General features: G+C 39.3%; 1 long non-coding RNA gene across 1 annotated transcript in view; it reads right to left on the reverse strand.

Annotated features, from left to right (window-relative positions):
• The window catches only part of LOC122461756, a 162,812-nt gene extending 152,397 nt beyond the window's left edge, over nucleotides 1-10,415 (reverse strand). Inside the window, exon 1 of the long non-coding RNA XR_006283913.1 lies at nucleotides 10,224-10,415. This is a non-coding gene — a long non-coding RNA (uncharacterized LOC122461756). The remainder of the gene's footprint in view (nucleotides 1-10,223) is intronic.
• Between the last annotated feature and the right edge of the window lie 11,708 nt (nucleotides 10,416-22,123).

Genomic DNA, 22,123 nt, shown 5'->3' on the forward strand with positions numbered 1-22,123 from the left:
GCAAGTCATTTCACCTCTCTGTGTCTCGGTTTCCCCATCTGTAAAAGCAGGAGAATACTACTGACCACCATGGTACCGGACTTTGAGATCCATGAATGAAAAGCACTAAATAAGAGCTAAGTATTATTACACAATGAGCAGGCAATGGAGAAAATACAAATCTGGTTTGGGTCCAGTTCTTTTCCTCATCTTGCTGGAACCTGTGGAGCTGTAGGGGGTCTTGTGTTGAGTACCCTGTTCGGATTTCCATAAGATGGGGTTACAGAGTGCAAGAAGCACCTGCTTAGGCAGATCCCAAATATGATTACCCTGGGGTAGAGCTTATTCAAATCAATAATAAATCTGTCTCAGATAGTATGATTCATTAGCTGAATGGGTGAAAAATTAACACGGAAAACATCTCTTTAAAATGAATAACGTATTTTTTCAAACAAATGAAATGTTTTATGAAATATTTTCATTATTTTCAGAATGTAACCTTTTTCGACAAAATGAAAAATGTTTGTTTTCAATTTTCAGGTCTACTCCCTGTATTTTTCAGTGGCAAAAGGGAAGGGGAAAACGGGGGGCGGGGGGGGGAATAGAGGAAAAAAAGGGAAATTAGTTGGGCCGGTCAGAGAAAGTTGATGGGAAGGGACTGAAAAGAAAACTTTACAATAAATAACACATTCCAAACTAATGGTGAAATCTGGTTCCACTGAAGTCAATGGGAGTTTTGGGCTGATTTCAGTGGGGCCAGGATTTCATCCTAAGTCACTAAGCAAAAAGTTCTGCCTCATTTCATCTTCAGATCTCTCAGTTAAGAGACTTCATGGAGTATTAGATGAAAATGTAGGTCCTGATTAGGTTTCTAGATTGAAGCTTGAGGAGAAAAATACATAGATGGCTTAATACACTCACATACCTTTTGTCTTGAGTTAAAATTCAACAGGAGAAAGAATTATACATCTGTATATGGTTTGGAGATTGAAAATTGTCTCAGCAAGTGTTCCTAAATTTACTAATTCTTATTTTCTTCCACAAGATTGTCACTGTACAACAATGCATTGGTTGGATCTTTTGTCTGATGGAGAGTGCTGCTGGTGTCAAATTTAGATGCAGCCTGCAAACTTACCACAGTCTCTTGCCATGAAGTTGTGAAGTGCTGGATGGACATCTAAAGAAGCCTCTCCTGCTTTTATTTTTAATGATTTTCTGCCATTGGTACCACACTCCCTATTAAAAAGAAAAGGAGTACTTGTGGCACCTTAGTATTTTCCACTGCATGCATCCGATGAAGTGAGCTGTAGCTCACAACTTATGCTCAAATAAATGTGTTAATCTCTAAGGTGTCACAAGTCCTCCTTTTCTTTTTGCAGATACAGACTAACACGGCTGCTACTCTGAAACATTCCCTATTGTAAACTATGACTTTGTGGTTCCAATCCCACGCTTTACCTTGAGGGTAGTCTTTAAAGCACACCAAGTACCAAAGCATCATATGAAAAAACTGGGGAAAAAACCTCATTGTCAATTACAAAGAATGAGTGGCTGAATTAGCTAACATTGTGCGCATAGAGAACATGAATACTTAATCTACAGAAAGAATAATAGAAATCTATGGAATCTAAGGAATCTAATTTCAAGTTTTTTAGGCGTCTTGCTGGTGTGTTATGCAGCATCTTTGCTTTAGGGGTCTCATCCACATTTTCTTGTTGCTTCACTTTTGTAACTTTCAGTCTTTTTATTTTCCCTTAGCATTTGTCATGTATAAGAATTTTCTTTAAATGACATTACAGCAGAAAGACAAAACAAAACACTCCATGGAAGGATCATGTACATGCAGATGACTTTGGTTTTAATGTTTCATGTTGGATGCTGGATTTTGCTGCATTTAAATTGATCTGGCTCCTTTTGCAGGGATGGGAATACAAATATAATAATTCTAGGGTTTTCAGAGGGTGACAAAAATTACCCCAGCATATTATATTCCCAGGAGTCTTGCTGACATTGCAGCTGGATTTTGATAACCAACTGTTTACAGCAGGGAGCTGATATGCAGGAGCTTTGTAAAGATGAGGATGGATCTGGATTTCAATATTTCGTGTTGTGTTCCATGGTCAATAAGTATGTAAATATTTGAAAGCTACCCATAGCGTTTGTTGATCTTTGGGAGCAGGGGTGCTGGAACAATTTTTATAGGGGGAAAGGGGGGTTAGGAGAGCCACTGAACCAAACTATATACCCTATATATAATGGAAACCACTTCAAGCTGGGGGTGCAATAGCACCCCCTGCACCCCTAGTTCCAGCACCTATATTTGGGAGGCATTTAAGTCACTAGATCAGGGTTTGGGGAGTTTATTTTGGTGAAGAATGCTTAAAGCAGGGTTTGCACTGAAGTAAATACAATCTTCCTTGTAAAAACCCTTCACCTCCTTTCATGTCTCTCAAAGAGACAAGGATTTGATAGCATCCCATGTTCTTTGGAAGCGCTGCTAAATTGGGTACATCCCTGCTCTATTTCTTCTAACTTTATCATCATCTTTTAGTTGAAAAGAGTAGAATTTCCTGGCCCAACCCCTTTAAGCACAGAAACAAAAATCATGCAATTCTTCTTTCATTACCCATCTTGCCGGGCTCAAAAATTGTTAGCCAAATACCCTGAGGTCTACTTGACTAGAGCATTCTAATTAACGTATGCCAAGATTCTCAAGAGTCCCGCACAACCCTTGTTCTTTATGGGTATTGTCAAATTGTTAATGGTGGGATAACCAATATTTGATTAGATCTAAATGCAAGATTACTATGGGTAGCATCAAAGAAGTGAAAATCTTCATCTTTTGGATCTCATTCAATGTGTATAGCAGATAGGGTTCAAGGGTGAAATTTCTGAAACTACTGAAATCAATCGCAAAACTCACAGTAACTTCAGTGGGCCTGGGATTTCACCCTACATCTTTGTCAGCTCCTCCACAGGTATACAGTGTTTCAATTAGATGCTAAATAATTATATTCTATGGTGCAAAGTATGGGAGATTGGTAATATCTCCATGTGGAACTTTAATTTGTTTTCCTCATCATAGCCTCACCTGAAAGCCATTGTGGGTAAACAGGTCTGTCAGGAGAAATCTGGAGTCCAGGTACATCGTGTTTGCTGGCGCCCCATATCCTCCCATTTCTCTTTATTTACACGGCTTCTACACACATTTTGGAGTCTCCAGTATAATTAATTCACACACACACTGCGCCCCACTCCCCATCAGTCCTGTGGGCAAAGGGATCCATTTCACATTTGCTGTTGATGAGAAATTAAAGCAAATTTAACTAAATTTGGCTTTAAGATGCAGGATTGTAATGACCATCAAGGGAGGCACTGTAGTCCTGCTCAATAGTTTATGTTCCAAAACCACAGCAGTTTTGAACCTGTCAGAGAAACAGCACAGGGCCAAACTGTACAAACCAACCCATGTTGAGCATTCCGATAAGTGAGTCAATGTGGGAATTCACTCAGGTAAATGTTACTCAGCATAAGGAAGGGCTGCAGAATCTGTAAAACTCGTCCTGTGCTGACAGACACAAGGAACCACTTTGTACACAAGACAACATTTTATTTCTGCTAACCTCAGACAATGGGGGTCACAGTTTTGGCAGCCCTTCTGCCAGTGATCTGTGAAGGAAAGCAGGACACTGGCAGGGAGAGACTGGAAAACTATTTGAGATGAAGGAGGAGGATTTGATTAATAAATGTTTATTTTGATCAAGATTTTCAGAAATAGGTGCATACACTTAGGCCACTAAATCCCTTAGGCACCTTAATCAGTGGGCTGATTTTAAGAGGAGCTGAACAATCAACAGTTCACCCTGAAATCAATGGGAACTGCTTCAGGTTCGACGCTTTTCAAAAGACAGCCCACTTAGGACCTTAACTTTATATTTAGAAAACCTTGTCCTCTGATCTTATTTCTTTCAATCTTTGGAAGCAAACTCTCCATTTAAAAAAAATGGTTTTTTCACCCTTTATAGTATCCTGTTATGCTTTTAGACACTTGCAAAAAATATATATATTCATAGACCTGGGAAGTTAATTACGTGGTTGCATTAATTACTTTTTAGCTTCATATGTATGACATTACTGCAGTTTTTCTGAAGGTAATTTTGTTGCTATATATACTTAGTACAAAATCCAGTAGATTAACTATATGGGTTATACTTCATATTTACAATGTGATTAGGGGGAGGCCACAAAAGGCCAGATTCTGTCACCCTCAGTCACGTGCAGTAATATTTTACTTCAAGTTGTTTTGTTTACATCAGTAGGGCTAGTAGAGAAGTAAGGTGACAGAATCTATCCTAATGTAATTGCAGACACTCTACTATATGACAAGGATGTCCAAACTTACTGAGCCTCTGAGCCACATATGAAAATTCAGATGTTTGGGAGACAAGGCACACGTGCCTCAAGCCCCAAACCCCAGCAGGAATGCCCCTGGGGCTGAAGCCCCAAGATCCTCGCCTCCCAGCTGGGCAGAAGCCCCTACCCCACCACGCTGCTGCAAGGCAGATGTAACTCGAGCTCCCCCCAAGTCTGGTAGGTGGAGAAAGGGGTGGGGGGAAAGGTTAGAGCCGCACGTGGCTCGCAAACCAGAGTTTGGCCACACGTTATAGAATGTAACCCAGTAAGATATTTTAATATTTAGTAAATTCCATTCTGACACATTTCTAGAATAGTTCTCAGATTGTTGAGGCCTAAATGTCAGATGCAGTATAGAACACAGACATCAGACAAGGTGTAACTTTCTGGTCATTGTTACGTAACCCCCCTCTGTACCCAATATGCAATGGATGTGAGTCTGTTCTAGTTCTCAGCTGAAGAGCCTGACTCTTTAGCTCAAGCTGTGGGAGCTCACATCTTTAAGACAGGCGGCCTGAGCTTCAATCCCTCATGCGTTGGCCATCACAAAGGCATATACAAAACTATGGGAAGTTTAAAATGCTGTGGGATTTGTCCCTATAGGCTCAAATTACAGGGGTCATGACTCTGCATTTCTGATGTAAATAATTTAAAAAACAAAGCAGATAAATTTATGTTTTCAATGTAAATTTGTGTCCAAAATGAGGAAGCAGTGACAAGCACAGTATCATTTCACATGCACAAAGGAATTGTTTTCCAAAATGAAAGAAAGAGAAATATAATACTGCTGTCCTTGAGCTGTGCATCTAACTTTCATAGCATCAGGGGAAGTGGTGAATCTTTTCTTACCTAACATTCTCTCGGCATATGTTTTAATCTTTCTTATAAACTGAATGGTTTACTAGCATGGTTTCCATAATAGTTGCAGCATAAATATTTATAATAATTGTCATTGCTTTTTGCTTGCATTTTTATATGAACACAATTTGATGATTTAACCCCGTGTGATACCAATCAAAATAACTGATCTTGTGTTGTTGTTGCATACCTGTTCTTCATCAGAACCATATATATGGCAATCACTCATGCTTCTAATAATGATGATTTTTTGAGGTCTGTATCATACACCAACATGAGAGCCTGTCAGCTTGACATTTGTCATGTGCGTCCACTTCTTGCTATCTATCCACTCCGCATGTGTTACATAAGTTTACTTTCAGTTAAATCGTCTTCTCAGCTGTTGTCAATTTCACCCTGATTTCTTTACATATGAACTGTCTATTTGGCATTCCTTGGCTATTTATATGTCTCTATGAATTAACTCATTACTTGGCATTATTTAGCGTCTTCTAAAGTATAACACACAAAGGAAGCTTAAGCAAAAGCAGTTCTGAATTTATACATACAGCATGCCATCTAGTGACAGAACTGCAAATACCAAGAATGAATTGTATAAGGTTAAATTCCAGCAGAAACCTTATTTATTTTTCTCACAAGGGTACTCCAAAATTAAATGCCCCAAAACAAAGGCAAATACAAATACATCTCCTCATGTATATTGGTTCTATAAATAAAATAAGCAGATCAAAACCAGGCAGTCTCTCCAACAGGTATAAAAAGTTTTATAATTTGTTTAGAAATTGATACCAAGTTTGTTTGTTTTTAAAAAAGCTCATGGAAAAACAAGCAGTTTCCTGTATCTCATCTTCTGATGAATGTGAACATTAAAATCTGACAAATTGCTGGATGTTTCCCTAAAGTTATTGTAGCTCCATCCAGTATTACCCAGCACAACATTAAGTACCATTTTAGTTTAAAGGACTCAAGTAATCATGTAATAAAATTTATGTTGTAAAAGTGGTCACGGTGTAAATTTTTAAAATTCACAAAATGTTGACCAGTTCTATTAAATTTTACATCATATCCATCATTTCCCATAATTTAGCAAAAAATATGGTATTTGTGAAATTCAGGTACTGCTGAATAAGAGTCCACTCCAACACCCATTAAGTTTTTCCACTGGTTTCAGTATGTTAGATCAAGTCCTAGCTGTACATTTTACACCTATATAGAGGACCAGCATCAGGCCAAGACAGAAATCAATTTCACCCTAAATGTACTGTTCATATCAAAAGAAAACAAGTCAAATTGAATTACCAAACAGTGATTTTTCAAACATTCTTTACGTGGGATAAGTTCTTCACATCTGTGCAATACTGACATGTAACATGACAGCACCTATTGACCCAGAAGGTACCTCTTAACTACCACATAGTCACAGGGAAATTCAGCTGCCTTTTTCTGTTTCCTGAACTAGGACTGAAATATAAAACCTAAAATTCTATAGTATTTGGCAAGTTATTATCTAATTAACAATCCTGTAAGTTTCACTTCATACTATTTCTGAAGCTAACCCAAACTGTCTGAGGCTTGATTTACACGCTTTCTAAGGGCCAAATCCCCAAACCACTGAATTTCTCAAGTAAGTCTGAAAATTGTATTCCCCAGAATCAGAACTGCAATGTCATTCATTTATAACTCTCTATATTCTCATTGACAGTGGCTTTCACCAGTAACTCCATTATCTTCAGTGGACTCTCTCTTGAAGCTATGTCCTATGTCTTGATGATTAGGTAATATTTAATTTAAACATATTATTAGAAATATTTTAATTTCCTATTTTCTTCATCTATAAAAGACCTGATACTAGTCTCTCTCTGTTTTTACCAACCAGTAGAAGTCAACTTCAGTGGAGATACTCCAGACTCAAACTGGTGTAAAGGACACCAGAGATAGGCCCATATCTTGCAACTATCAATAAAGAAAGGGTTAAAATAGAACTCAGCTCTGCCACCATTGAATAAACTGCAACATTCCCATTGACTGCAATGAGGGCAGGATGAGACCCATAATAGCTATGCATAAGAAACTGTGTTAAGAGTACTATGGCAATCATAACTCTGAAGTTTCTGTGGTAGGTTTAAGCCAGACCCTTAACATTATTGCAACAGTTTTATTCTTACAGAGAAATAGATCAAATCTGACAAATGAATTAGCACAGAACATTTAATTAACCACCATACCTTGCATATAGCCCTTCATTGTCTGAACACATTTGTACTGAGGTGGCGCAACAAGTAAGCATTTTAATTTCTTTTACACCCTTGGAGAAATATGTTTAATATGTTGTGAAGTCTAACTGAGATTTTACCAAACTCCTTAATTGCAGAAGATGGGGTGTGTGCAACATAAAGTATTGTACAGAAAGCACAAAAATTGAGGTGGAGGTAGAGAAAGCTCAAAAACATTAAATACCAGTTAAAGCAACAAAATAATGAACCTATATGTGGAATCTGAGAGTTCTATACGAAGCCCAGAGATGTGTGCTTGCAATATTAGATTGGAGCCTGTACATGAGATGTTCCTAACAAAGCAAGAGAGAGGAAGACTAGTCTTGTGTTTAATTGTGTTTTATTGGGATGCCCTTTATTGATTCTATCACAGGCTAGCTTAGTGACTTTGGGCAAATCACTTAATCTGTGTCTCAGTTTCCTCATTTGTAAAACAGAGATAAAAATCCTTCCTTTCTCCCACCCTTTGTCTGTCTTGTCTATTTACACTGTAAACTCTTTAGACAGAGATTGTCTCTTATGATGCTTGTACCACAATGGGGCCCCAACCTTAGCTGGGGGCACCTTGGATGGAACATAATACATTTAACAACAATAATAAAAACTTTCCTCTCAATGATACCAGAGATGAGATACCAGTAGAGTTGGTTGGAACATTTTAGCAGAAATATGTTGTTTCATCTAAGTGGAAACATGTCACAATGATGCAGGAGATTCCACAAAACTTTCACCGGAAAGGTGATTGTGCCAGAGATACTCAATATATTGGCCTGGGTTATGGAAGACCCAGGTTCAACTCTCTGCTCTGCCTGATTTGGAGTGAGCTGGGATGGAAAACTGTGGCCTGACATAGGCACAGTGACTCAAACCTTGGTCTTCTACATCCCAGGCCAGTACTCTAATCACCAGACTAGAATGTGTCATGCGCACACCTCTCTCCCCTATTTTCATGACCAAATTCTATTTTCATGACCAAAAGGGTCTGTTTTCATTTCAGTGAAGAATGAAAACAAATGATGGAACCTCAGAAGTTGCCATGAAACAAATTGTTGTCCTACAGACAGAGTTAGACCCCCATTCTCTGTGCAAGCTCTCCATTGCCCTGCTCTCTTTGCAAATGGTGTAGCATTACATGCTCATGTAGGGGGCTGCAAAGTTTGCCTCTCCAATGTTAACACAATTCAAGAATAAAAAACAATGGCAAAATCTATGTCACGTCCCCCTCTCATGGATGGATTAGAAGAGAACAGTTTGTTACTGTTGACGCTAATGGAGCTACTACTTAAGTTCAAGTAGTAGAAGTCTGTTTTGGAGCTAAAGTACATGGGCCTTCACTTGTGACCCATAATGAGGAGTGGGATGGGATCATGATAATGATATATGTAAACATATAAACCAAGCAATGGATTCATTGTAGTACTTCATGGTATATTTTCAGTTACATGTATTGCTAGGATGTTCTTTAGTGTTCACACATGACTATCTAAATGTATTTCATATTATAACTTCTCTGGTGCTGGTTTAATTCTTATTGAAGAACTGTAATATTCATATTCTGATAAGTTATTATGTATCAAAGCACTCTTAAAATAATTGCCAATATACCAAAGGCTCATAATAGTTCAAACACAGAGTACTTTATAATAGTACTTGAAGAAACAGCTTTCCTGTGATAGTTTAGATTAATGCTAGCAAAAATAATAATAATAAAGATTCATGTAATTCATGAATAGCTCTGTGAATTAATTCTGCAGCAAAGACTCTCCTGCATGAGTTTTAACTCATCCTGTGCCATATCAAAATGTATGAATGCCCAACTGAAAGCATATCCCATACTGAGCATGGTCTTGTTTAGTTATTCTTTGTTTAACTAGAGATATGACAGCCCTGAAGTATTGAAGAGTATCCAACTAACCCGACTGTGAAGGAAGATCCTGAATGCAAGTGAAATCGTATGGATCCCTTTGTAGAGAGGAGGTAGGATGCTGGGAACCCGCAAAAAGGTCTGCATGCTTGGAAGGATGACACCCTTGCAGTCACACAAACCCAACCTCTTTTCTATAGCCCATTTGCTTGGGCTTAAGTGTGGCTTAGCTGTAAAATACCTAAAAATACTTACAGCATCCCATAACGATTTCTAGTGGTCTGATCCTATATGGTGCTGAGCGCCCTCACCTTTCTTTGATTTCACCCACAGGGGGACACAGATGTCCACAGACAGGTACATATCAGGTCAGGGAGGGATAAAGTGTTCAGCGAAAGATGCAATCATATTTCACCTCTGCAAGTGGCATGGAAATCTACACTACATTCTGCACTCTCCCTTCAATGTGATGAATGATTATAAGCCAGATTGTAATGGCAACAAAGGGAAGGAAAACAAATTTAAGGTTGAGGGCAAAAGAGTTATTATTTACAGAGTTGCAAAAGAAAAGCTAGTCTGTGTTCCCACCTGGACTCCATCAGTGTGCCCAAAATGTTACCGATTCTTTCACCTACACACAATGACACACAATGAGGAGCACAGTATAAAAACCATGTAAATATGAGCACTAAAATAGCTCAAAACCAAATTCCATATTAGTTTAACAATAAAGGTCAGCATTTGGATGCCTATTTTAAATGTCCAAACCTACATCCTGGGGACTCTCACCCAGGATATGTAACCCACTGTCCCTACACAACCCCCTCCAGCTTTACCTGGTGATGGCGTTCTGCAGGTGGAGAAACAGCATGTTCAGTTCTTGAGTGCATTAATTTCTCTTCCATTGCCTCTCTGAAAGCCTCGGCGCTCCTTGGATAAGGGATACCTATCCTTCTCACACCACACTGCACCAGAGTATTGCATAGACCTACTTCCTGGGACTACCATTCCCTCTGAAAGTATTCATCAAAATGGCTTCTGCTAACACTCCTGAATATATGAGGTAGGCCTAGCCAATGAGCCAATCAGTACCCAGCACAGCGTGTCTCAACCAACCCATGGAAAGTGGGAAAGCAATGAGGATAACAAATGCTTGCTGTTAGGGAATGATTGCGAAAATATCCTCAGACATGTTCTTCATCAAAAACTGGCAACCTTTTAAAAAATCTATTCCCATTTCATAAAAATTCTCAAAACCAAGAATTTTTGTCAGGATAAAGAAAACCAAAACATTGTTGCTATATTTCATCCAGCTGCTCTGTGTAAGTTTTGTTCTCAGAGCTTTTCCTGTTAGTTCTAACATACAGAGCAACTTTGATTTTTTGGAGTGGGTAAATGAAATAAACCAGAGAGTATTTTATGTAGTATTAGTAAACCACAAACATCCGAAATAGCAAAGTAAGCCCGAAGAGAAGGAAACATATATGCTGTAGTCGTACTCTTAATGTAATTTGACAAATAAAATAGTATGTGGCCTCTCCTGTATGTGTGACACAGAATACCTCCGTGTCTGGAGCGAAGTGCTGCTGCAATGCAGAGTTATAATTTTATATATTTATGGTGAGAAATTCCTAGTGCTATATGGAGTTCAATAGATTTCCGCCAGTACATTAATCAAAGCATCTTTGCCCACTCACACTATGTTGTGGCATTCATATGAAGTGCCAAGACTGTTCATGATTTCCAGGTGGCAATTATTTTCGGTTCTGATTAGGAGACAGGATGAAAGAAAATGCCAGCAGACAGGAAAATGGTAAAATATTCCTGACGGTGCCTTCACTACATCACTGCCTGACTTTCAGAACCAAACATTCACATGGGGGCGAGGTTTTACAACCTTTTGCAGTAATGGTGTCTGAGAGATATTTTACCACACTCTGAAAAGAGTACTGTTCAGATACTCTTATTTAAATATTATGGTTCACCTGGAAGAAAGGGACATTTTACATAGCATTAGCATTTCTACATGGCATTGCATTTATACACACGGTGCAACATTTGCTAATGACACCATTGTCATAAAGCATTTTTTTTAAACAAGCCAATATATTTGGAAATGTACAAAACGTTTCTATGCAAAATAATGTAGTTTTTCCTATGAGAAAAGAATATACATGTGTGCCTTGTTCATAAAGAAACATGATAAACAAGCTTGATTGACACACCAATGACTGAACTGTGGACTGCCAGAACCAAAAGCACAAGCTGCTACAGTTTGAGCTGACTAACCAGGCTTGCCTATCCTCTGTAGGTCAGCAAGGACAGGGACCTGTAACACATGCTCACCTCTGGATTACACAAGCAGGCTTTATAATAAAACTTGTCTGTGTGTTTCAAGTTAATGAACTTCAGACTTGCACAAGTTTATCTGCATGCACTTGAAGTTGGAAATCTTGCTAAGATTTCCTGTGAGATTTTGTGTATTTGCCAGTTCCACTTCTTTCAATGTAGGTGTAAATCAAAAGGTAAATAAGCAGCCTTTCCAAATGTTCCAAAAATAAAAAATGGGTTGGTTCATATTTAGGTACTTCCTACTTATTTTCAAATCAATTTGCCAGTCCTTATCAGATTAACAGGAGGTAAAACTCACCTCAAAGAGGGCTTAAGTGGCACTTAAGCAGTTGGTTGGCCTTGTATCTGCACTCTTCAGCAGGGTGAATTTCACTCAGTACAGAAGAAATATTCCTGTATTCCTCCTTCTGAAAGCAAAACATTTTTTTAAACATGAAGTGAAGTTTTAGAACTAAAGACAGACACACTGAGACTTTAGTGGAACTATGCTGATTTACACTGGATGACTTTGCCCATAATGAGGACATGGCATGTGGATCCAATGCCAGATCCAAAGTTTCCCAAAATTTGGAGGTGGGCAGTGCTAAAATTTAGACCTAGGTTTCCAAATTTAAGTCCATTATCATTTAAAATTCCAGAAAAGGTTTGGTTTTCCTATGGGAGGGAGTGAATGAGCCCTATGTTGTTATTATTTTAAAATTAAAATGTAATATTGGTTTTTACAGTGGGATTTTCATAAACTTTCAAAAGGCTGGACTGTTTGGGCAGGCTCTGTAAAGTTTGCCCACTTAACTGAGTTTTTGAGGTCTCTTTGCCTATGTCTTCACTGTAGAAAAGGTGTGTTCTTAACTCGCTAACTCAGGTTAAAGTAGCAGTGAAGACACAGCAACTTGGCTTTTCACATAGGTTAGGAGTTAGAATTAAAACCAGCTATTTTAATCTGAATTAGTTAATGCAGGTGAGGCAACCCAAGAACAGACCTTTTTTATTAGCTGTGAAGACCTACCCTATTTCTTACCTTTTCCTACCTTCCTCTGGACTCCATCTTTTTTTAGTCCCTCTGCCCAGAGTATTCATCCTTCAACTAGTCCCTCTTAACATACTGGGCATATTTTTTTCTATGTACTTATGTAGCCCATATCACTGTAGTTTCTGAACACCTCACCAAGTAATGAATTTATCCTCAAAACATGTTTATAAAGGAACTGTTATTATTCCCAGTTTACAGATGAGAAAGTCACTCACAGGAAGTCTGTGACATGACTGTTAGACCATCTTTTATATCATTTAGATAGGTATTCCATTTTTGGGTTTGCAGGTAATCTCTGATGGGCTCATGACAGCAGCTCATGCCAAAATTCCCTCTGACATCAGTTTCCCCCATGTATTTTGTAGGCTATAAGGAAGCCTTGATAACAAGGGAGAAGTTGGCGAAGGGCTTATTGAACCCAACCCAAACTTTAAAAGCATCTGTCAAAGTTAGGATTGAGGCTGGGGGCAGTTAGTGTTTTCCAGACTGGGTTTTGTTTATTTATGAATCAATTGCTACAATTCACAACACTACATTCTGCTATTTCTGGTAAACAGCGACAATAAAAGGAAATGAACAATGCATCTTGAATCTTTTCAGGATTCTCTTCAGTGTCTCCATCTGCTCTAGTATCCTGAAGCAGAACAGGGTCCCAGTTTATTGTAAAACAGTTCATTCTTCTTCATGCTCCAGAAATAATGGTACTATTTTTAATTCTCATTAGAAATACAGGCCAGTCTAGTTTCAAAAGGTACTAAACATTAAATAAGCAGCAGTGGCATAGGGCTACCTCCTACAGCCATTTTGGTCTTATTCTTTCCATATGGCAGGAGCAATGCTCAATAGCCACAAAGAAATACAGGCTCCCTATCTACTTCTCTACTTGTTGATATGGTTCGTTGCATAGACCAAAGCAGCAGTGCTACCTGTAGAAAAAGGACCATAAAGATAAAGATAATCACTAAATCCAGCACAGGCACTAATATTGCCTTGGATGGAAAGATAAATCAGATAAGAAAGAATATTATATAAAGCATACATATGCAATACCCAGGTGAGATAGAAAAGGGTGTTTTATGTTGCTGAGAGCCAAGTAATTTTATCCCAAAAATAATACAAATGTAGTCGAGAGAAACAAGACATTGGAGGCCAAATCTTAACAATTGTCTCTCAATGCCAATTCAAGGAGGAGACTTCTACTATTGTAGTCAGATGGAGTTGTTAGCCATACCTGAGCAGAGACCATGCTTAAAGACAAGCAGAACAACCACAATTATGAACTACCGCAATTTTATTAGTAAGTAAAAGAAAATATTAAACAGAACAACACAGAGTACAAACAATTAAAAAAATGGTTACTTCAGTTAGGGTATGTCTACACTAAAAACCAAAGCCAACCTATATTAGGTCAACTTACAGCCACCACAGTAATTACTGCAGTGGTACACATCCACACAACCCTCCTGGGGTCTGTGGTGTGCATCCTCACCAGGAGTGCTTCCATTGACCTCAGAGGGGCAGTGTAGGGAGCTGGCAGCTCCCTGCTGGGAACCCGGCTGCCCCACCGGCTCCCAGGCTTGGGTGGGGTGCCCCCCCTTGGTTCTCCGTTCCCCGCTGGGACAGGGGGAAGCCACCCAGGGCATCTCACCTCTCCATTACCCTCCAGGAGTAGGATGGAAGATGCCTGGGGCTTTTGCCTCCCTGTTTCCCACCAGGAGCGGGGTCCAGCTCCCCAGGCTTCTTGCCTTGGCTCCCAGCCAGGAACGGCACCCAGCCGTACAGCTTTCCAGGGGAGCTAGAGTCTAGCTAAAGTCTAGAGTAGACTAGAGCTAGAGTCTAGCTGCCTGGCTTTCTTGTCAATTTCACAGCTCTGCTGGAAATTAACATGAGAGCTAACAGCCCATATAAGTGACACAGTGTCTACACAGACAAACTCCACCAACATAAGCCCTACGCCTCTCATGGAGATGGAGTTATTATGCTGGTGGAGAAGAGCACTTACATTGGAGGGAGGAAGGCTGTATGTACACTGACATAATTATGTTGACGCGAGCTGCCTTATGTCAACCTAACTGTGTAGTGTAGACCAGACCTAAGTCTCTTCTGTATGCCTGTTTGTAGAGCTTTGACAAGAGATTACACCTTTGAGAGTGGGCCTGCCTGGGGCAGAGGGTTTAGGGGGACTCCTCTCTCTGTAAATTAAGACCAAAGTATATTATTCCCCGAAATTAGTAATGAGATCACTGAAACCATTTATTGATGGGTAAAGGTGGATCATCTTAACTAAGCCTTATGAAACCAAAGAAGTCTGTAAATCAATTACACAGAAGAAGCCAAATAAGTGGTTTTCTTCAGAAAGGCAAATTAATTAAGAATTATTATCAATTATTTGTATCATCACTGCACTTAGAATCCTTCGTCATGGACTGAACCCCAGTTTTCTTGGCACTGTACCAATATAGAAAAAAAAGACAATCTCTGCCCCAAAGAGTTTACAATCTATGTATAAGACAAGAGACAGAGATGGATAGACAGACAGACATAAGACAGAGGAGTATAAGGAAACAATGAGACAATATTGGTCAGCCTGATCTTACATCCAAATCAAATCCCACTATTTCTCTCTTATCAACGGTAGATCTATGTCTCCACTCCAGAAACACATGGTTCAAATAATTTGGTATTTAAGATAAGCTACTAGTATCTTATGTTATAATAGTATTTTCAATGCCCATTAAAATCACGACAAAAAATTTAATTCCTTCTCAGTGCTTTAGCTAACTTCCATCTTACTAAACTGTGGTGAAGCCCTGGGGATGTCCTCATCTGAATTGGAAAGTTGTTCCTTCTTGATGCTTCTCTGTCATTGCTTGTTCTTATTAGCTGTTTATTTAAAGAGGTGAGATAAACTGGATATTCTCTGTTGAGTACAGTGAAGATGAGGAGAAGAGTGGAGAGAGCAGGTGAGCTGCTGCTCAATTCAGAGTGTTTTTATAACTCTCTTTCCTCTAATTTCAGGAAAGGAAGAAAACATCCCTTTCACTCATTTGTCAAGATTCAAAATTAGCTACTGTCATCCTTTCGTTGGCTCCATATCTTCATGGGCCTTAGTAACACCTTAAGCTCATGAATATGTAGACTGTTTAACGCATAAGCAGCACACTTCTAACAGAAAAAGAGTACTTGTGACACCTTAGAGACTAACAAATTTATTTGAGCATAAGCTTTCATGAGCTATAGCTCACTTCATCGGATGCATGCAGTGGAAAATACAGTGGGAAGATTTTATATACACAGAGAACATGAAACAATGGGTGTCACCATACACACTGTAACGAGAATGATCAAGGTAAGCCAATACCAGCAGGAGAGAGGGGAAAAAAATCCTTTTGTAGTGATAATCAAGGTGGGCCGTTTCCAGCAGTTGACAAGAACGTGTGAAGAACAGTGGGGGGCGGGAGGGAAATAAACATGGGGAAATAGTTTTACTTTGTGTAATGACACATCCACTCCCAGTCTTTATTCAAGCCTAATTTAATGGTGTCCAATTTGCAAATTAATTCCAATTCAGCAGTCTCTCATTGGAGTCTGTTTTTGAAATTTTTTTGTTTTAATATTGCGACTTTTAGGTCTGTAATCAAGTGACCAGAGAGATTGAAGTGTTCTCCGACTGGTTTTTGAATGTTATAATTCTTGACATCTGATTTCTGTCCATTTATTCTTTTACGTAGAGACTGTCCTGTTTGACCAATGTACATGGCAGAGGGGCATTGCTAGCACATGATGACATATATCACATTGGTAGATGTGCAGGTGAATGAGCTTCTGATAGTGTGGCTGATGTTATTAGGCCCTGTGATGGTGTCCCCTGAATAGATATGTGGACACAGTTGGCAATGAGCTTTGTTGCAAGAATAGGTTCCTGGGTTAGTGTTTTTGTTGTGTGGTGTGTGGTTGCTGGTGAGTATTTGCTTCAGGTTGGGGGGCTGTCTGTAAGCAAGGACTGGCCTGTCTCCCAACATCTGTGAGGGTGATGGGTCGTCTTTCAGGATAGGTTGTAGATCCCTGATGATGCGCTGGAAAGATTTTAGTTGGGGGCTGAAGGTAACAGCTAGTGGTGTTCTGTTATTTTTTTTGTTGGGCTTGTCCTGTAGTAGGTAACTTCTGGGTACTCTTATGGCTCTGTCAATCTGTTTCTTCACTTCAGCAGGTGGGTATTGTAGTTGTAAGAACGCTTGATAGAGATCTTGTAGGTGTTTGTCTCTGTTGAGGGGTCGGAGCAAATGCAGTTGTATCGTAGAGCTTGGCTGTAGACAATGGATCATGTGGTGTGGTCTGGATGAAAGCTGGAGGCATGTAGGTAAGTATAGTGGTCAGTACGTTTCCGGTATAGGGTGGTGTTTATGTGACCATAGCTTATTTGCACTACAGTGTCCAGGAAGTGGATATCTTGTGTGGACTGGTCCAGGCTGAGGTTGATGGTGGGATGGAAATTGTTGAAATCATGGTGAAATTCCTCAAGGGCCTCTTTTCCATGGGTCCAGATAATGAAGATGCCATCAATGTAGGGCAAGTAGAGTAGGGGCATTAGGGGACAAGAGCTGAGGAAGCGTTGTTCTAAGTCAGCCATAAAAATATTGGCATACTGTGGGGCCATGCGGGTACCCATAGCAGTGCCGCTGATTTGAAGGTATACATTGTCCCCAAATGTGAAATAGTTATGGGTGAGGACAAAGTCTAACAAGTTTCAGAGTAGCAGCCATGTTAGTCTCTAAGGTGCCACAAGTACTCCTTTTCTTTTTGCGGATACAGACTAACAAATTTATTTGAGCATAAGCTTTTGTGAGCTACAGCTCACTTCATCAGATGCATGCAGTGGAAAATACAGTGGGGAGATTTTATATACACAGAAAACATGAAACAATCGGTGTTACCATACACACTGTAACGAGAGTGATCAGGTAAGGTGAGCTATTACCAGCAGGAGAAAAAAAAAAAAAAACCTTTTGTAGTGATAATCAAGGTTGGCCATTTCCAAACCTCTGGAAATGGCCCACCTTGATTATCACTACAAAAGGGTTTTTTTTTTCCTCTCTCCTGCTGGTAATAGCTCACCTTACCTGATCACTCTCGTTACAGTGTGTATGGTAACACCCAATGATATTAGGAAGATATTCCAATAGAAGCTTTGCATTTAGATAAAATATGTACAAATATATATCTGTGACAGAATGCATCAGAGCATATCAAAAGAAGCTTGTCATCTCCAGTATTTAAGTAACAACTAAAGTTTGCACCAAGAGGAAAGATGAGTTAGATAGAAGTAAACAAAACCTTCTGTAAAACATTTTCCAACCATCAATTTTTCTGTAGTTTCAATTATATAGAATTTTACAGTGTTCATAAAAGAAATTACTTTCAATAAGAATTTTGTGGGGGCTTAAGCTGAGGTATTTTTCTATGAAAAGGGAAAGGGGGAAAAGGCCTGCTTTTATGACTTGGCTTTATAACATCTAATAACGTCTCTTATTCACCGCTCTTCTTTGAAGTATCTTAAATAAATGGCATTATTTTATTCTTTTAAAGTCTGGACTTTTTTTCTTCTAAAACATAAATACAGGAGACCCTCACTAGAGCGCGCAAATCTTAAAGTTTGCTCTTTAAAGATAAGAGGATCTCGATACACACTGGTATCTTATATAAGAAGAGGTGTCCTGTTCTTTGATAAGATCTCTTGTGAGTTTGCCTTTTGACTAAAGTCCTTGGCATTATGACCTGCTATTTGCAGGATATTTACAACTTGCCACTAAAGACTTCTATTAAATATTTCATGCAAAGCACAATAATCAATGCTGATATACATTTTCAAACACAGAATAAAGGAAAATAGTGTAGCAAATTAAATCAAATCGATATTATGAAAGCTGCATTTTAGGGATTGAGTGCAATAAACATGGTTTCACAGCCAAAGAGATGTCATATTCTCTGACACTTGGCCCTAGCAACTGAAAGCAGAAACCTCCTGGAATTTAATTAAATTAGCCTGACATTTCATTAAATAAAATAAGTAACCAAAAATGTGTTATCGTCTCCAAGTTTCTGGGGTATAAACATATTGGGAAGTATCGCTTAAAATTGAGTAAAGATGCAGGCAAGTTTAGCATGACTTAATATAAAATAAATGATAATTTTGTTAATAAACATTTTTGCATCAACACTGAGGTTTTTCCACTTATCCACCTGCTCTGCTGGAGGCCCTGATTCCTGAAAAGACCAAATTCAATGAACATTTTTAAAATGTTGTGTGCAGAGAGCATGGAAACCCTAAAAACTGAACTTGCATCTGAAAAGGAGTGATCACTAATGGCTTTATCCTGACAGGTGCTGAACTGTTAATTCCAACCAAAGCCTAAATTATTAAAGCTTTTATAAATCAAAGACTTACTGTAATATACTGCAATAGAAATTGGCTTAATTTATGCTCAACATACTCAGGTGTCTTAGAATGTTATGACACTTGGCTAGTACCAATAACAAGAAGCTGGAGACTGAGTAGATCAAAGACTAAGGGCAAACACTAGACCCCCTTGTGAGCGATTAAGGACTTGGCATTTTTACAGCAGTTGATTAATGTTGTCTTTAATCACTATTAAGCATCACTATTTCTCCTTTGTCCCTAAAACAAATGGATTTTGTAAGTTTTCACAGATAACTGTTCATTCTCCCCTGGGATAAATCCCTAGGTACTCAGATTCCTGCATCTTCTTTGCTTCATGGAAAGGAAATCTTCCCTAGCTATTAAATTCTGCATATATCAGATAAGAGATTAAGTAGATAATTTATGCCAGTTTATGTGCTTTTGTCCAAATCTCCCTATTAAATACCAATACACAATCATATTGGTGTTTCATGGGCAGAATTAAAATCAACTTTAATTTAATTTGAGCTTCTCCCAAGAAACCCTCTTTTTAGTTGACACTTTAAGATTAGACTATTTCTGCAGTCTACTCTGAGGAAATGTGAAGATTTCAGGGCTGCTGAAGGAAGGTAACAAAGGAGGGATCTATGCCAAAGCCACACTAAGGCTATTAAGTCCACACCATGGCTGAGGAGGTCTAATCTCATAGGATGGAGCTGAGCTTTGGCTGTTCTTATGTTGAGTCATGAACAGACCTAAATGCCATGAGTGAGAAATGAGTTTGTGGGTGAAAAGAAACCACAGGGAAAAAAGAATGTCCATATGCTGAGTAACAGGCATGCCAAAGAAAAACAAAACAAACCCCACCCACAATGTTAATGCAGAAGAAATGGGATATACTCCTTCTTGAACAACATGTTTGAAAAGAAACATGTGTTGAGAAGAAGCAACAAGGATGGACTCCCATACAGAGAATCAACTCGGTAATTTTATTCATATTATATATTTGTGAATCTTAGTATTTTTAACTATTTGATCAGCTTGAAGATGAACCTCTTCTACACCTTTCATTAATTTATATGCCTCTATCATGTCCATTCCTATTCAGCTCCTCTCTAAATAGCTCTAAGCTTTTAAATCACCTTTCATATAGAGAAGCCTTTCTGTGCATTTAATCATTTTCATTGCCCTTCTTGGGATCTTTTCTAAATCTGCTGTATTTTTTTGGAGGTGGGGAGACCAGAACTGGCCATGGTGTTCAGGGTGAGGGTGTTTCATCAATTTATATAATGGCATTATAAGATTTTCAATATTAGTCTCTATCCCTTTATCTCGTCTTTTAACATGCAGAAAAACCTCCTTCTTGGCTTTTTATTATTTTTCATCCCTGCTGTGCGCTGAGCAGAGGTTTTCATCAAGCTGTCCATGGTGCTGCTTAGGTCCCTTTCCTATGTGGTTACAGTTAATTTAGAACCCATCATTGTATATGAGCCGTTCAAATTATTTCCTCCATTGTGAATTCACCTTGTCTATATTGAATTTCATCTGCTATCCTGTTGCCCAGCTTTCCAGCAAGGTTTAGCTCCATTTGAAGTGCCTGAGAATGATCCTGAGATTTCACTAACTTAAAATAAATAAATATAGTGTGTTAGCCACAAAATTTTCCTTGTCATTGTTCATCAGATCATCCAGATCAGGCACACACTGCTACTTATACAGATTTTTGTCAGATGACACAATTTTGCTAGCAGTTCAGCCATTTCACTCTTAAACTCCTTCAGAATTCTTGGATGGAGACCATCTGGTCCTGCTGATGTTGAAATGTCAATGAATAGTTTGTTCCTACACCTCTTCATTTTTTGACACCTCAGTCTATGAAAGAGCTTTACTTGTATTACCTGCAAAGATTAGCTCAGGGCAGATATATTTACCTGCGTCTTAAAATTGGCTCTGAGCACACATTTTACTGACAGTATCACCTAACAAACTGTCGAGTTTCAACCATCTGCAATGGCAAATGGTGGCACACAGTTCTTCAGGATAGTCTTTGAAAGGGTCAGGCTCAGTTGGGCCAAGGTCCATGTCCTTTGTTTGCCTAAGTCAGTCAGAGAAGATCCTTGCCCAGAAAAAATAAGTGAGTCATCTCCTGACACTGCCAATGACCGCACCTCACCTCACCTTTGTACAGGGGGAAGTTTGGCTGACCGGCCGAATAAGGGGAACAGTGCTTTACGGCTGTGGGGGGAGGGAGAGGTCAAACTGCTGCAAAAGGGGACAAGGGGCCAGCATGGCGACACTGACTCATCCCCTGGGAAATGGATGGGCAGAAAGGTTTAAGGGGGCAGCTCTGTCCATGAAGCCCCCTTTTACACAAAGCAGGCTGAGGCAGCATTTCCCCCTTTAGATGATGAAATACCAGGTTTGGTCACGACCTGCTGTGGGCATTGTGCTAGCTGCCCCTTTTTTAGCAGGGGTGGGAAGGAATTTTTCTCTTACCACTAGACTGGCCTAGGTGGAGTTGGGTGTTTTTCACACTCCTCACAGTGGGTTCGAGGAGGACTTTCTTCATGCCTGGCATGACGGGTGGTAGGCTACTGTGTCACAACTCATTATATAAGTGTGGGGTGGATGTCCAGTGCAGGTACTCCATAGGGAAAGTATACAGTGACCAGATAAATGGCTTGGAAAATGACTTAAAAGGGGTGTTTGGGGACTCCTATGAATGGTACCGCAGGGAGTCAACCCCCCCTTTCTTATAGCCCACCTTAATCCTTCTATGAGGGGTGGGGGTGGATTGTAAGATCCCAGCAATGGATTGTCTGGGGGACCTGGATGGAAAAAGGAGGGGAACTGGTGGAAGCCCCTGGGTAATTATTGAATGAACATAGCGTTACCTGCACTGCACACTTTTATCTGCCGGGTAGTCCCAGACATCT

This window comes from Chelonia mydas, chromosome 9 (genome assembly GCF_015237465.2).
Source record: "Chelonia mydas isolate rCheMyd1 chromosome 9, rCheMyd1.pri.v2, whole genome shotgun sequence".
Classification (NCBI taxonomy): domain Eukaryota; kingdom Metazoa; phylum Chordata; order Testudines; family Cheloniidae; genus Chelonia; species Chelonia mydas.